We start from the raw sequence: 11,074 nt of genomic DNA, 5'->3' as shown, positions 1-11,074 counted from the left end.
AGTTCATGTTTCATTGTTAAATAACAAGTATTTTATTATTTTAAAAATAGATTCAGTATAGGTCAGTATATTAGCATAATATTTAAGGACAAATATTTAAATGACATAAAAGCATTATCAGGTAGCATGCTACAGAAAAATGCCACTTGATAATACTTGTAACATCATCACTTTTTTAATGCAGTTAAGTTCTGGCAGCTGCCATTTTGTTTGTACCATAAATTTTAAAGAAAAAAAAAACAGAAAAAAATTACATCTTGCTGTTAATGCTATTTTAATAGGCTATTTTTGTTATACAGGACATCGAACTGTTTTGTGTTGTCATATCCCCTCCATGTTTTCGGTTATAGGAAGTGTTAACTTTTAGCATGCAAAATAACAACACTTTCAAGCGCTGTGCTGCTCCTCGGTGAGAATGAACTTCGCATCCCGACTGAAATCGCAAAACAGAGCCAAACCCATAAACTGCTTACAGTCGCTATCAGCCAGAGACGCGATGATGACGAGGAGCTTGTGAAAGTCATTCATCAGGGTTCGGCGTTAGTCATGGATGACCCTTCATTTATCACTGATCCGGTGCTGGATACAGACATATAGCGCACTGATTGGACGCAGCGGGGGGAACCAGTGGCGCTTCACATCCAGACCCAGAGCTGAGGAAACACACACTTGCGCGAATTACCTATCTGTACTCCTCTCGCAGCGCTTTCAGGTAGCCTAGACATGCACGCGCGCACTCCCGGCTTTGTTGTAGCTCTGTGAGGAAACAGCGGCTGCTCGTGAAACTCCGTATCTCGGTGTATCCGGACGGTGACGGCTGATATTCGGCAGAGGCACACATGAGCGCTGGGCTCATCGATCACCTCCGACCAATCTCCGTTTGCTCTGTGCTTTCAGAGAGGAGATAGAAACATCTTATCTGTCAACATCTGTGTGACTCTCGCGCTCTCCGGACTATCGTTTGGACGGGAGTTGCTGTTTGAGACGAGTAAGGAGGACTTGTTTTGCAAGAAACATCTCTCTGTTTTGTCATTCCCTGAAGAAGTTGACCGTCGTTTAGTGTCGTTTAGAAGTTTTGTCAATGGGATGCTGAAGCACATCAACAGCAGGTAAGAGTTCCGATGGCCTCAGCATGCGCGAGCGCTCTTGTAATGCAACTTAATCCACTTTTACCCTTTAATAAAACAGGTCAGTGCAGGTTAATTTTTTTATTGTTTGTTAAAAAAAATGTATATAGAAAAAAAAAACGAATTGGGTGCATAAATAGGCCAAATTAGGCTATTTTCTGTATTTAAAGTTTAGTCAAGCGCGCGATAATGTAAATCATATAGTAAACACAGAAAGTGCACACAGGTTGTAAATGTGTTCACGTGCGGTGCGTGTAATCTTCACTGTATAGTAGCCTAATAAGGGCACACAGAGACTTTCACCGTCGCTTGATTAACTTAATCTGTTTGACTTCACCGTATTTAAAATATGTATGTACAGCGAATAGCTTGAAATTGTGTCATAAAAATATCAGTTCTTAACTAAACACTTCTGACAAGTTGCCTGTATTTACAGTAATGACGTTCAAAATTAACGTCAAAAATTTTTCATTAACTGATATTTTTCATACTCCAAGTGTATGATGAAGACGTCAGATCAGTGAAAACAATATATAGGCTAGCCTATAAAAATGGATATACAAATAAATAACTTAAGAATGTCGTGCAGCATCTTTAAAATAATCAAACTTAAAAATACACTAAGTCATTTGTATTTTGTATCTAATTGTGTAAGATTATGTTTTCTAAGCAATGACAATAAAATCATAAAAGGATAAATTATGAAAGTAGTTATACTGACATTGTAACAATATCCTATGTGAACTATTATAATATCCCACTGCTTAGATTGCATGTGTTGAAGTTGTCTGTGAGTGTTTCATAAGGACTAATTCACATTTACTAAAGAAGCTGTTTTCCAGAAAACATGTAAAGGATAACTTCCCTGCACATAGTGATTTTTCTTTGACTTGAGTTCTTCTCTCATGTTTTCTTCTGCTTAATTCTCAGCTTGCTTAAAGGTTGATTCAAAACAGAATCCATTGAAATTTTAAGCCGACGCTCATGAACAAATATTATCTCATAACCGAGTTTTTGCAAGTACAAAAGTATGAGACAATTTCACAAAACACTCTCCGGCTTCTTTTTTTTTTTTTTTTTTTGTCAGTGTGTGTATGTGAGTGTTTTCTGAGCAACTTTTTCCTCTCATATTTTAGAGGGAAAACATTAAATATATTTAATTATTTGTTACTTATGCTAGACAAATCGCAGCATTTGCTTTGGTGACTTCGCAACATATTGCTTTAGTGACTTTAATGGCAGTAAGTGTGTCTCTGAATCCCTATTTATAATGTCAAACTGATCTGCACATCAAGGACTAGCTGGGTAGTAGGTAGACTACCCAAACACGCATATTGTATTCAGAAAAGCAAGAAGATATTCAGAAAAGCAAGGCGATAAAAAAGGTTATCAGTTATGTTTTACTTTTGAACACATACCTGAAGGTTGTGTTTCGACAGATAAAGAAGCAACTACACTGCGTACACACACACACACACACACACACACACACACACACACACACACACACACACACACACACTCTGACTGAAAGGCAGCATGGTACTGAGGTATCACCATGTACTGTAATTGTGTTGAAAGCTGATACTGGTGATAGTGATTGGTGAAAGATTCCTGGCCCATCCTAAATGATCTTTTGTTTAAATGTTAGTGTACAATATCTTGCCCGCTAAAGTCAGTGAGTGAACAGAGCACAGACATAGCCTCTCATTTAATCATGCTCCTATATGGCCTCCTATACTTTCATGAAAGATATTTTTCTATTTTCTGGTTTTCATTATCATTTTAAAAAAAAACACGTTTCTGTCACCTGGTTGTTTTGACTAGTTTAGGCTTTCTACTGAAGGTTTTGTCATTTGCGATTTTTTTTTTTAAGCACATCTGATTATTAGAAATCGTTCAGGTCAGTAAGGTCAATTTGAAATTGTAATATACGACTCAGACTGTACCATTTGTTTATGTACAAGATGTTTGAGATACGAATGTGGATGTTTTTTTGGACACAGAAACGTCATAGGCATGTTTGAAAATGCATTTGCAAAGGGAGAAATCTATTATGGGGGATGCATTTATTTTTTATTTATTTTTTATGTGTGTGTACATGCTGAGAGACCTTTGACTAATCTGAAGTGTAGCCGAAATCAATTTTTTATTTTGCCTTGAACTTGGCCTTTGTTCACTTGGGAGACAGGGAGGGGGGAAAGAAACGGTCAACAGAAAAACTTAAACTGATTTTATTATTTCACATTAAAGATAGAGTGATTGATAGGAGCACTTTCAAACTCTGAAGTGTCATTTATATCATGACAGATACAGCTTTTTTTAAGGAGCCGTGGCAGGCCGCAGCGCGTGGGACGGAGAGAGTGTGTGCATGTTTGATCTCACATCAAATAAAAGAAGCAAGAGAGCACCATTTGTTACTGTAATGATGCTAATATTGTCACATATAGTGGCCCTCTTTTCCTCATGAAGGCCAGTACAGATGTTTATTGGCTGGGGGTTGTCATGGTAATGGGATTCATTGAGGGAAGATTGATTGACAGAACCTGTCCAGTGCGGCCAGATGTTTTATCATCTCGTTGTTGCTCCTGCTTTCACACCTGCTTAAAAAATCAGCATACATATCATTTCATTATTCAAAGCCCAATTAGTCAGTGTCTTCTTTTTAATCATTCCCTGTCAATGGGAGGCATGACAGCTAATTGCAGAAACATTTATTTTCATGTAATTTCATTTTCAAGGCAATAGCACTCTAACATGATTAATAATTGTCAGGAGCACAATTGTTGAGAACAGATAAATAGGCATTGTTTTTTTTTTTTAACAGCGGTTTGTGTGCGATTGTATATGGATGTGACTATTCATATCTCCACACTTCCTTCCTGATGGTATGGGACTGATTTACCAGCTTGTTAAATGTAGTGCATGAACAATTGGGAGCCGGCGTCGCATAGTGTATACACACACACGCGCGCACATACACACGCACCGACGGGGGCCTGAATGGCGTGTAACATTTGGAGTAGGCTCATTGCTGCCCAGCCATGCTTAAAGAGGGATACACTGCCGTTTTTGCCGGCAACCCAACACCAGCTCAAAGCTCACTGACTTGAGTGCACATGCCAAACGACAGCCGTAGAACCACAAGCCTCGTGCCTCTTACGACCCTCTGTTCTTTTGTGTGAGTGTGACATAGGTGCATCACGTATCGAGAGGAGAGGTGAGAAAGCAAATAATGTTTGTGACTTGCATGACCGGATGGAATGTTTTTGGCGACCTATGCGAGGCTTAATTAAAACGTCACACGGCAGACGCGATGATGTCGCAGAGCTAAAGTGAACAGCTCGAACGTATTGATGTGCCTCTGTTGTGCCGCTTAATTGACATTTTGAGCAATGCACTTTCACTCGTCTGTTAATGGTCGGAGTGTGCTAATATTTCAGAGAAGAAAGGAATTGTCTGTGTTTAAGACCCATCCCCTTGACCTAGACTCTTTAATGCAAAGCCTTTTCTTTTAAGTCTGTCACTCTGATTTATGCTCAACTCCTCAATGCATTGAAAATGCGGAGAATACTTCAAATAGGATTATACACACACACACACACACACACACACACACGGACGCACACTCTGGTTGGAATCCACTCTTTTGAGACGGCCAAAAATGCAAATAGTTTTTAAATGGTAAAACGGATTGCTAAGTGCCTAATAATGCCATTACAGACAACAAAACAAATCCATTCTTGTGGAAACTACCAAAGAATTGTTAGGCAGTGTGACTGTACTGGACACCTTTTCTCATTGTCGTGTCCTAAAAGACAACGTTGACTTGCCAGCATAGTGTTCAAAAGATGGTGGCTGCTTGTGTTTGCTGGGAATTTGAGCAGAGTGGCTCAGGGTACTAGGCAAAAAGAGGTTTCAGTCAGTGTGTTTGTTTCAAAACAGCGGGACAATGGGGAATCCATTTTTCAACGTTCAGTAGGGTTTTGTGTCTGTGTGTCTTTAGGTCGCTGTACTTGGCTGATCAGTTTATTTTTCAGAGGGGTGAAATCCGCTTGCAGCCTTCCAGAAATTATTTTTTTCTCCCCTCTTTTATAGTGAAGAGTGGCGAATGACCTCTCCCTGTGAGCCGCTATGAAAAATTCATGGTCTCCTCCCTCTTCGAGCCATTATGTCAACATCTAAAAATACTTTATTTCACACTGGCGCCTCTGTGATGGTCAATGATAAACAAACTGCAAAAATCACCAGCTCTGGCTGGCAACACTTTGGGATTGGCAAATAAATAAATAAAAATTTCCAGTTGCATCAAAAAAGTTGGACGGTTCTGTTGTGTTACATGCAAGCGTATGTCTTTTTGGTGAAATATGCAGTGCGACCAGTGCGGAAGACAAAGATTGTGTGAATTCTGTCGAGTGCGAAACAGGGAAATAATGGCAGCTTTAAAGTTGGCTCCACCTCCAACCTTAAATCTGTTGGTTTTTTTCCATCTTGTGAAAATTTATATTTGATAACAGTTAATATACAAGGGGGGCTTGGTGTTGTTACGCTGTGCTATAGGATTTGCTGCCGAGTGCCCTCTGCCAACTGTCGAATTGTATGTGCCAAATAAATGTATGATAGTAAAGAAAGAATGAGTTGTCAATGGTAGTTGATTCATTGAAGTATTTGTGTCTGTTGAAGGCTTTTTAGCTATTATTTATAGGATAGTGGAGGGAGATCTGAGGATTAGGATCAGAACATGACACAAGCTGGAGTCGAACCCAGATTCCTGACGGTTTTTTTAATGCTGAGTGCCTGACTCAACCCTCACATTGTCTTATAAAATGTGTCTTTTCCACATATGACTAGTGACCAAAACACCTGTTATTTTAGTTAACTGCAGATTGCACATTAAAGAACTTGTCTATTTTGACGGGAGCATTATATCCATTCCCCATATTTCTTGACATTATTACAGCTGTTTCTTGGATTATCTTGGATTGATGTTATTCAAAATAATGCTGTGTGTGTGTGTGTGTGTGTGTGTGTGTGTGTGTGTGTGTGTGTGTGTGTGTGTGTGTGTGTCCAAAAGTGATGCTCTAGTAACATTTCTTAGTTTTTATCCCTGTGAAAACTATAATATATTTTTGATGAATAATAAAAAGAAACTTTAATACTTTGAATAAAAAAGTATATAATTTTTTTTTACTGTCACTTTTGACCAATAAAATGCATCATGGCTCAATAAATGTGTGTGTGTGTGTGTGTATATATATATATTTATATATATATATATATATATTTTAAATCCTACTGTCTCAATAATGTTGAATAGTTGAACATTGGCATGTGTGTGTGTTCTGTGATAGTTTTTTTTTTCTTTTTTTTTTTTTTCTTGCAAGGTTAGAAATTCATTCTTGACGCACTTGTCCTCTCCTGACTATATGTGTGTCCTTTAGTCCTCTGCTCCATTTGAATCTACCTGTGCGTCCTTTGTGGGGTGCTGAGTTTGGATTGGCTGACGCCATACCTGCCGTCAGACTCTTTTATAGAATAGGACAGGTCAGTCATGTGTGTCCGTACCTTACGACACCAACCTTACGAAGCTTCACCTTTTAAGTTCTCATGCACTCCACTCCGCTGCAGCTGGCACAAGGTGAGGACTTCTCATCACATGCAATCTACTTCTTCAGTGACCTCTTAAAATCCTGATTCGTTGGACTCGAGAGACAGGTATGATTTGTACTACGTTTTTGCAGTTTATCATTCTCGTATGGCCTTTTATAATACATATATAATTCATTTAGACCGTCAAGATTTACTAATGTGAATACAGGTTTACAGGTGAATATGTTTAAAATGCTTTCATGACTTGGGAAGTAACTTTTTTTTTTTTTTGCTCAGTGATAATTTACCAGGCAATAAATGATTGAAAGGAAAATACATATTTGAGCAAGTCAGCGGTCATAGTTCACCAAGCGCCAGATGCTGTGATATTTTATACTTCATTGTTCCCATTTTGTTCTCATGTGTCCTCCAGTATCTTGTTTGGCATCCATATTTTATGAGAGCCGCAGTAAATAAAATGGAGGCTGCTGTGTATAAGTGTGTGAGGATGTTTGAGGGAGGGATGTAAACATGAACCGTGCTCTCCCGTGGCAGAATAGGGGTTCGCGCAAAGGTCTTTCTGGTTCTTGGTGAGGCCATCAGTCTTCCCTTTTGTCACTGTTACAGCCAATCCAACCCCCCCCGCAACGGCTTTCTTGGAGAGGATTCAGCAATCCTGCGGGCGCAGCTTTGTGACCAGCATGGTCAGCCCCACGTAACCTTTTAAGTCCAGCTGCGGCGTTCCACGGCAGATATGTTCATTAAGGAGAGGAGCAAGGCTTTTGTCTCCCCCGTCAGCAGAGACTGTGAGCAAGCGGGGTTTTTTTTCATTCAAATAACCACCCACTTGATCTCACAGCGGCTTAGGTGCAAAGGTTGTGCCGCTATTAATATTTTTTGTTTTTGCTTTACCAAAAGCTACCATTTTTTAGTGGCTAAAACGACTAAGAACAATTTAAAGAATAATAATAAATAAAATAACGTTGTTCTCACTTTTTCTGCACGAGTCCCCCTTCAGTTGGAGCGTTTCTTTTGCAGACGCTGGAGAATTTTTGTGTGTTCGGTGCACCATAATTGACCATATTTTTATTTTTTGCTTTCATTTTTAGCGTTAGGTCTAGGAATTGACACAGAACAGACCTCTTGATAGCTTTCTTTGGATTAAGATCACGGAGGTTGAGAGGCCAGGATGAGGGATTCGTCTTTCTAATGGCTGTGATGAAATTTTTTGCCACTGTAATTTATGTGTTTCTCAACATAACTTTATGAGCACTTACTTTTGGAATGCAGTAACCCCCTTTTCCCATTAGTTTCAGCTTTACAGGAAGGCCCACTCAATATTGCTTTAAATACCATATGAAAACCACCAAATTATAGAATTATATTTTCCCCTAAGTGAGGAGGTAAAAGGGGCTGTCATATATAATTCATGCCGAATGATTTCTCTTAAAAAGGCGTTTGAATTAATGTGAAGAACATGAGAGGTTCACTGCCTGCACTGTATGCTACAGAACATGGCAGGTAGTGTCTCCGGCCAATCAGATCCTTTGCTTCTCCAAAAGAGAGAGATAGCAGGAGGGGGTGAGAGACACATGAAAGACGTAATGAAGGTTAGTGAAATGGAGAGCAATACATCTTGCACATTGAGCTCGCTACTTGTTAAAGCGACAGGGCCTAACCAGAAAGGAATTTGCTTGATGGATGAATTTTACCCGTCTAATGGATACAAGCACTTGAAAAATGAAAACATCGATCCGTTCCCCAAGTTTTTCCATCCCTCTAATGAGAATGGGTGTTACGAAAGATTTTGAGAGGGTAGCAGGGACAGTCTTTTGCCCGATGATTCGGAGAAAATGTATCTCGGGTTTCAGTCACAGCTGAACTGCCGCTCTGTCTATTGTATATATTACAGAAGGAAGAGAAGACGCTCGATTTGTCTCACTATTGATGTGCAAATTCAGAATCTCTTAGATATTTCCTCTGTCATTAAGCTGGAGTTTTCTTTGAACCCCGTTAGCCCCCATTCAAAAGCGAAACAAAAATGTATTTTTCTGCTTGTTGCTATGGACACAGTGGTTTACTCATGTTAGCTAACTTCAAAATTCAGTACTGTTGCTTTGGAATTTGTACGAAAATGGTATTTTGGTGTCATTAGATCCGTGGTTGTCAACTGCTGGGTCGCGACCCAAAAATGACCCGCAGGACTGTTCCCACAGGCTCTCTGATAGCAGGAGAAATTAAAAATAATTCAAATACTAAAACCAAAAAATCACGTTTGGATGGCAAAATAAACAGGCTTATCAACGTTTAAAGTTGATGCGAAAACACCTCCGTTATTGTTCTTTATTATTTATTTATTTATTTATTTATTATGTTGTTTGTTTTTGTTCATGGCTGCCCGTCCAATCAAGCTATTGTATTTCTGAACAAATTCACCTGCCATATTTTGTAATATAGTATGACTAAAATGAAACCTATAGTTGGCATAGTGTTTCCGCTATTATGTATATATATGCCATTTTGTGCATTTTCAGCAAATGATTTAGCAGATTTTAGGACCTATACTGTTCAAAAACATTCCTTCCATACATTTTTTTATAATAATAATAATAAATATATATATATATATATATATATATATATATATATATATATATATATATATATATATATATATATATATATATATATATATAAAGATGCTATTAAATTGAAATACATTTTTCTGTTAATACAAGGTAAAAAAAAATAAAAATCTAAATTCTGTTCTTCACAGTGGCTATTTATTGCAGGAGTCACGGCTCTTGCACTCCTGCTGTATATTCTCAAAGCGCTGTTTCTTTATCTGTCCTGATTGGGAGGCGATTGGCGACGGTCACCGAGCAGACGGGGTGAGAGCGTGAGGCCACGATGATGATGGCGAGGGCGGAGAGACGTGAGATCCAGAACTCGCCGGGTGCGTGAGCAGGCCGGGCTGAATGTCACACACCTCGCCCCCTCCACACACTTGTGCGGTGCTCTCATGGCACACTGTTAATTAATCTGTAGCTTCCAGCCAGACGGGCCCAGCTCACGCAGCCAGCTGGGAGATGGTTTAGACCGGGCGTGCACTCCCTCTGATGGCTCACTCTCTGGCACTGTCTGCCAGGTTACATCAGGTGTGTGTGGGTGTGAGCCCTGCTTGTGTGGGTGTAAGTGTGTTTTTGTGTGTGTGTGAAGGGGGGGAAAAAAGGAAAACTACAGTGAAAAAAAAAACTTGCATTGATTTCCTGGCCATTGTACAATAACCCGGACTGAACGCTCTACTAAAAGGGGAGAAATCCATTTCCTTTGGTAAGGAAAGAGGATGCTTCTACTTTATCTTTGTGAATGTAGTCAAACTTTATCTTTCCTTAAGTTAAGCTCAGCTGGATGATCATGATTTGGCTTTTTAGCAAAAGTAGGGTTTTGGGCTGTTAAACAGTAAGCCAATAAAGGCTGTGTGGTGCAGTGATTGTACCACATATGTGACCCTGGACCACAAAACCAGTTACATGGGTCATTTTTTGAAATTGAGATGTATACATCTAGCCTGGATGCCAGCCGAACTTAGCCCCGCCCCCACAACATTTTTAGGTCGGGAAGTTCGGTCTGGACTTGATCCGTTGTGGAGCTATTATGCCCGAACCAGAGCTGTTCGGACCAATCAAATTGTCAGGGAGGGCTTTTATACGATGATGGACAGATGATCAACTGTAACGTAATCATCCACGTCACCAAAGAGCGCTTGGGTTGAATTTGTTTACAACAAAGATGACTGCTGCTGGAGAATTGAGATTTCACACTTACAAATAAGTCAGAATAAATGCACATTTGGCGTACTGTCCGAGGAGAGGCTCCGGGCTCGGTATTCGGCCCGAACCCAAATTACTCCCCCCGTATTCCAGGCTGTGGAAGAACAAGCCAACAGTGAGTGGAGGGATGCTGAAAACTGTCAAGGAATGTTAGTATATAATAGTATAATAATATAATAGCAATAATAAATATATGCTTCCTCTCATGCTGATAGGGTAAACATGGTAATTGTTTGATGACAAGTTGATTTATTGATTATTTAAACGTGCTCCTCCCGAACTTTGTTTATGAAACATCATGTGTAGATTCCGCCATCGCGTCTGTTATAGAAGATATCGACAGCACATTAATTTTAAAAAAGGAACAGAGAAACGCGATCAAGGCATTTGTCGATCGGAAAGATGAATGAAGAACATACGTCACTTACTCTGTTGCTCTGATTGGTTGTAGGTCTATCCAATTGAGTGCTGAGGCATTTTCTTTCCTGGTTCGGTTGAAACGCCCCATAATCACAAGCCCAATGG

At 39.5% G+C, this 11,074-nt stretch overlaps 1 protein-coding gene across 5 annotated transcripts in view; it reads left to right on the top strand.

Moving 5' to 3' along the window:
• Nucleotides 1–345: 345 nt before the first annotated feature.
• tenm3 (teneurin transmembrane protein 3) overlaps nucleotides 346–11,074 on the top strand; it is a 275,552-nt gene continuing 264,823 nt past the window's right edge. For all 5 annotated transcript variants that reach the window (XM_079853357.1, XM_079853356.1, XM_079853352.1 and 2 more), the window contains exon 1: nucleotides 346–1,109. The gene's annotated coding sequence lies outside the window, so the exon portion shown is untranslated. The remainder of the gene's footprint in view (nucleotides 1,110–11,074) is intronic.

This window comes from Squalius cephalus (genome assembly GCF_949319135.1).
Source record: "Squalius cephalus genome assembly, chromosome: 2".
Classification (NCBI taxonomy): domain Eukaryota; kingdom Metazoa; phylum Chordata; class Actinopteri; order Cypriniformes; family Leuciscidae; genus Squalius; species Squalius cephalus.
This window is presented reverse-complemented; position numbering and strand designations above follow the sequence as displayed.